This window comes from Girardinichthys multiradiatus, chromosome 6, assembly GCF_021462225.1.
Source record: "Girardinichthys multiradiatus isolate DD_20200921_A chromosome 6, DD_fGirMul_XY1, whole genome shotgun sequence".
In the NCBI taxonomy this organism is placed as follows: domain Eukaryota; kingdom Metazoa; phylum Chordata; class Actinopteri; order Cyprinodontiformes; family Goodeidae; genus Girardinichthys; species Girardinichthys multiradiatus.
The window spans coordinates 14,129,104-14,135,345 of NC_061799.1; positions in this window are offsets into that span (position 1 = coordinate 14,129,104).

The window sequence follows — 6,242 nt, forward strand, 5'->3', positions numbered from 1 at the left end:
TTAAGTAGTTGAGGCTGGACACTGAGATACGATGCTTTCTGGATATCTGGAGAAAAAAGTTCATTTGACAAAGTTCAGCTTCATAAAAAAACAGGTCTTCATTTAGACTTCTAATATCTAAAAACATGTTGAAAAACGTTTCATTTTTAGCCCAAATACATAGCCTAGAAGTCATTAGACATTGTTTTATAAAAAAAATACTCACAGGGGACTGCAAACATATAATGTTGGCCAAAGAAACCTTGAATAACCAAATAATCTACTGCCACCATCACAGTTGATCTTATTGTTCATATCAAAGCTGTTTTATGTGGTTAAAATATAGTTTAAGATTAATTTCCTGGCCAATATGGTTTGTTTGTGTTATTTTAAAAGTTGTAACAGCATTCCAGCTCATATCTCCATCCTTTTATAATTTTGAAACCCAGGTCACATTATAATGAATGTTTAATTTCAATATACAGTACATGACACCTTTGCTAAGAAACCATGAAGACAAAGGCATCCACTCTGATCTGTTTGGGACTGGTACCTGAAGTAGAAACACCTTAAAAACTATTTGACAAGGTGTGCAGTTGATGTGTTGTTACAGATATGTTCTAGTGGCATGGCACTTGTGGTGTAGGTGGTTAAGTGCACAACCCTTAGTCCTTGATGTGGCCATCCCGGGTTCAAGTCCCACCCCTGGTGACATGTCTCTCTCTCCATCCCTGTTTCCTGTCAAAAACAATTATGAGAAAATTAAAGGACACTAGTCCTGCAAAAAAATAAAAAACTTTAAAAAAAAGCAGTGTGCTGAAAGTAGGCAAAATGTTACCTTCATCAGAAAACTGTGATCCAAAACTGTGATGATTATGATCAGAATAACCTATGTAGGTTTATCTACTGTATTCATTTACTTTGGTGCAGTTGCAAGTGGAAGCAGCTGGACCAAAATGCTTAACAGTAAAAAGAGGCCTGCATAATGTGTGTAGAGTTTTGCACCTCTATCATTTTTGTATCTCAGTCAGTTTGGGTGCAGTTTTTTTTAAAGCTAAATTCATGTACCTTTGGTTGTCAGAGGCGATTATTGTACCTGTGAAATCAAGTAAAGGTCAGAAGACCTCAGTAGAACACACAGACTGATCTATCATCAGATTTATCCTGGATTTTATTGTTTGTTTCCAGACATGATTTGTTTTTCCATTGGAAGTTTTTGAATTTTGTTTCCTCATTTTGTTTCTTCATTTCAAGGGCATTTTTACTATTTAATGTACAGTATATTATAGGATTTTACATACTTTTGGTGATCTGTAATAGAGATGCACCAAGAAATTGGCTGTCGATCAAAATCGGCAGTTAGATTTTTAGCATGGCCAGCCGGCTGGAGACTCAAAAATTTGATATTTGATATATTTTTTCCTGATCAGTGAACATAGATTACAGTATGTAGGTTTACCGTTTTTTTAGTTGATCACGGACGCATGTCACTCTGGTGCCTTCAACACCATCCAACCCACAATCCTGAGGGAGAAGCAGGATAACATCGGAGTGGACCGTCACCTTGCCTCATGGATCCTAGACTACCTCACAAACCAATCACAGTATGTGAGAACTCAAGGCTGTGTGTCAGACAGGATCGTAAGCAGTACAGGGGCCCGACTGGGAATGGTTCTGGCGCCATTGCTTTTCACCATCTGCACTGAAGATTTTTCCAACAACTCCACCAACTGCTTCCTACAGAAGTTCTCTGATGACTCCACAGTAGTTGGCCTTTTCACAAATGGGGGAGTGGTGGCCTATTGGTTAGAACAGGAGGTTTGTGTTCCAGAGGGGACACAAGGGGCCAGGTTCGTATCCCACAGCTTGCCACTCTGGGTCCCTGACTCTTAGCCCCAGAATGCTCCCTGGGTGCTGCACAATGGCAGCCCACTGCTCCCTATAAGGGATGGGTTAAATGCAGAGGACAAATTTCATTGTAATGTACATGTGCAATGACCAATAAAGATGATTATTATTAAATGGGGATGAAAAGGAGTATAGAGAACTGACTAGGGAATTTGTGGACGGGTGCAGGCAAAACTACCTCCAGATAAATTCTGGAAAAAACCAAGGAGCTGGTGGTAGACTTCCACAGGCACAAACATCTTCCACTGGAACCACTGAACATCCAAGGTATGGACATTGAGGCTGTGAAGAACTACAAGTACTTTGGGGTTATCTGAACAATAAACTGGACTGGACTTATAACTTAAAAGCACTCTATAAAAATGGCAGAGAATGCTATACCTGCTTTGGAGGCTCAGGTCTTTTGGAGTACAGGGGCCACTCCTGGGGATATTCTATGTTATGGCATCAGCCATTCTTTATGGTGTAGTCTTCTTGGCCAGCAGTATCACTTCTGCGGATCTTGTCTAGTTCTCCAAAGCCTTTCTACTGGTGATACTTCAGCTGTATGGTCTGGTCTGAGAAACCTGACTGCCTACAGGAGCCCCACCCATCCTGAACAGATTCCTCGCCTGGCCAACCGTCTGAATGGCTTCTACGGCAGACATGACAGAAAGCCGTTCACGCCTCAAATCATCTCCTCCACATCCCATTCAGGAACAAATTCGATCCGTAAAGCTACCAACCCCCTACCTTCAGATCCTCTGCCTGCACTAAAGATCTCAGAGGAAGATGTAAATAGGCTCTTTCAGCACATGAAAACGAAGAAAGCTGGAGGACCTGATAACGTCTCCCCATCATGCCTGAAAGCCTGTGCTAATCAACTCGCCCCAATCTTCACCCGGATCTTCAACAAGTCACTGGAGACATGTGAGGTCCCCTCCTGCCTCAAACGATCTACCATCATTCCGGTGCCCAAGAAACCCACCATCCGAGGATTAAATGACTACAGGCCTGTAGCCCTGATGTCTGTGGTCATAAAATCCTTTGAGTGGCTGGTGTTGAAGCACCTGAAAGACATCAGAGGGCCCACTGCTGGACCCCCTGCAATTTGCTTACCGAGCAAACAGGTCGGCAGATGATGCTATCAACTTAGGTCTACACTTCATCCTGCAACACCTCGACCGTCCAGGGACGTACGCCAGGATCCTGTTTGTAGACTTCAGCTCGGCCATCAACACCATTATACCAGACATCCTCCACCAGAAGCTCACCCAGCTCAACATCCCAGCCTCCACCTGTCAGTGGATCAACAACTTCCTGACGGACCAACAGCAGCAGGTGAGAGTGCCCCCCAGGGGTGTGTTCTATCCCCACTCTGCACCTCAGCGGACTTGTCCGTGAAACTCCTTAAGTTTGCAGACGACACCACTGTCATTGGACTGATCCAGGACGGTGATGAGTCTGCATACAGACAGGAGGTGGATCGGCTGGTACACTGATGCAGTCAGAACTACCTTGAACTCAACCCACTCAAGACTGTGGAAATGGTGGTGGACCTTCGGAGAACACCAACCCCATACACCCCCCTCACCATCCTCAACAACACCGTGTTGGCTGTGGACCACTTCAGGTTCTTAGGAACCACCATCTCTGAGGACCTGAGATGGTCTTCACACATAGACACTGTTCGAAAGAAGGCCCAGCAGAGACTGTACTTCCTGAGGCAACTCAAGAAGGACAACTTTCCACAGGAGCTGCTGGTCATCTTCTACACTGCCATCATACAGTCTGTCCTGTCTTCATCCATCTCAGTGTGGTTTGGCTCATCCACAAAACAGGACAGGTCTAGACTGCAACAAATAATCAGGACTGAAAAAAGAATAATCAGGGCTGACCTTCCCTCCATCCAGGACTTATACAGGTCTAGGGTCAGGAAAAGAGCTGCTAAAATCTCTGCAGAGCCCACACACCCTGCACATAAACTGTTCAGAGTTTTACCTTCAGGCCGCCGCTACAGAGACAGTTTCTTCCCCCAGGCTGTTTCTCTGTTGAACATTCAATAGAGTACCAAACAACAGCATACAGATGTTGCAAATGCACCTTTTCATTATCTATGTGTATATGTGTATATTGTATATACAGGTCCTTCTCAAAATATTAGCATATTGTGATAAAGTTCATTATTTTCCATAATGTAATGATGAAAATTTAACATTCATATATTTTAGATTCATTGCACACTAACAGAAATATTTCAGGTCTTTTATTGTTTTAATACGGATGATTTTGGCATACAGCTCATGAAAACCCAAAATTACTATCTCACAAAATTAGCATATCATTAAAAGGGTCTCTAAACGAGCTATGAACCTAATCATCTGAATCAACGAGTTAACTCTAAACACCTGCAAATGATTCCTGAGGCTTTAAAACTCCCAGCCTGGTTCATCACTCAAAACCCCAATCATGGGTAAGACTGCCGACCTGACTGCTGTCCAGAAGGCCACTATTGACACCCTCAAGCAAGAGGGTAAGACACAGAAAGAAATTTCTGAACGAATAGGCTGTTCCCAGAGTGCTGTATCAAGGCACCTCAGTGGGAAGTCTGTGGGAAGGAAAAAGTGTGGCAGAAAACGCTGCACAACGAGAAGAGGTGACCAGACCCTGAGGAAAATTGTGGAGAAGGGCCGATTCCAGACCTTGGGGGAACTGCGGAAGCAGTGGACTGAGTCTGGAGTAGAAACATCCAGAGCCACCGTGGACAGGCGTGTGCAGGAAATGGGCTACAGGTGCCGCATTCCCCAGGTCAAGCCACTTTTGAACCAGAAACAGCGGCAGAAGCGCCTGACCTGGGCTACAGAGAAGCAGCACTGGACTGTTGCTCAGTGGTCCAAAGTACTTTTTTCAGATGAAAGCAAATTCTGCATGTCATTCGGAAATCAAGGTGCCAGAGTCTGGAGGAAGACTGGGGAGAAGGAAATGCCAAAATGCCAGAAGTCCAGTGTCAAGTACCCACAGTCAGTGATGGTCTGGGGTGCCGTGTCAGCTGCTGGTGTTGGTCCACTGTGTTTTATCAAGGGCAGGGTCAATGCAGCTAGCTATCAGGAGATTTTGGAGCACTTCATGCTTCCATCTGTTGAAAAGCTTTATGGAGATGAAGATTTCATTTTTCAGCACGACCTGGCACCTGCTCACAGTGCCAAAACCACTGGTAAATGGTTTACTGACCGTGGTATCACTGTGCTCAATTGGCCTGCCAACTCTCCTGACCTGAACCCCATAGAGAATCTGTGGGATATTGTGAAGAGAACGTTGAGAGACTCAAGACCCAACACTCTGGATGAGCTAAAGGCCGCTATCGAAGCATCCTGGGCCTCCATAAGACCTCAGCAGTGCCACAGGCTGATTGCCTCCATGCCACGCCGCATTGAAGCAGTCATTTCTGCAAAAGGATTCCCGACCAAGTATTGAGTGCATAACTGTACATGATTATTTGAAGGTTGACGTTTTTTGTATTAAAAACACTTTTCTTTTATTGGTCGGATGAAATATGCTAATTTTGTGAGATAGGAATTTTGGGTTTTCATGAGCTGTATGCCAAAATCATCCGTATTAAGACAATAAAAGACCTGAAATATTTCAGTTAGTGTGCAATGAATCTAAAATATATGAATGTTAAATTTTCATCATGACATTATGGTAAATAATGAACTTCATCACAATATGCTTATATTTTGAGAAGGACCTGTATGTATATTCTGTAATGCAAAAACAAAAACCAGAGAGCAAAGTGTACCGGAGTCAAATTCCTTGTTTGTATGTATGAACTTGGCACTAAAGCCGATTCTGATTCTTCTGAAAGTTGTGTTACATTAGCCACCAGTACAATTCTATAACTGCATGTCAGTACTTTCTAGAAGCCTTCTCTCTTGTTTTGTTTGTACTACTTGTGTTTTCAAAACTTTCTGGTACTGAGCAAAAGTTCAAAAACAATTTATCTTCTATAGCAGAACCCCTGTAGTAGCATTGTTGACATCTCAACAGATCTCAACCACAAGTTTGACACATTAATACATATTTTCAAATGAATCTCCATCCGCCTGCATTGCACAAATCTTCCCACTGATAGATGTTGTTATAAAGAAGAATGGAGGGAGGATCTTCATGTAAAATTCACTTAGCTGCCATATTTTCTCCTCCGGGACAAGATTAATTGCGTTATAACATGTTTCAGGTTGGGGGTGGAGGCATAGAAAAGTGGGGAGCGCCTACTGATCCAATACAAAGCCCCGTTTCTCCTCTCCCTACTCCCTCTCCTCTCCCCACCGCTCTGCACAAACCATCTCTTAATACATCCTGAGAAATTGAGGTTA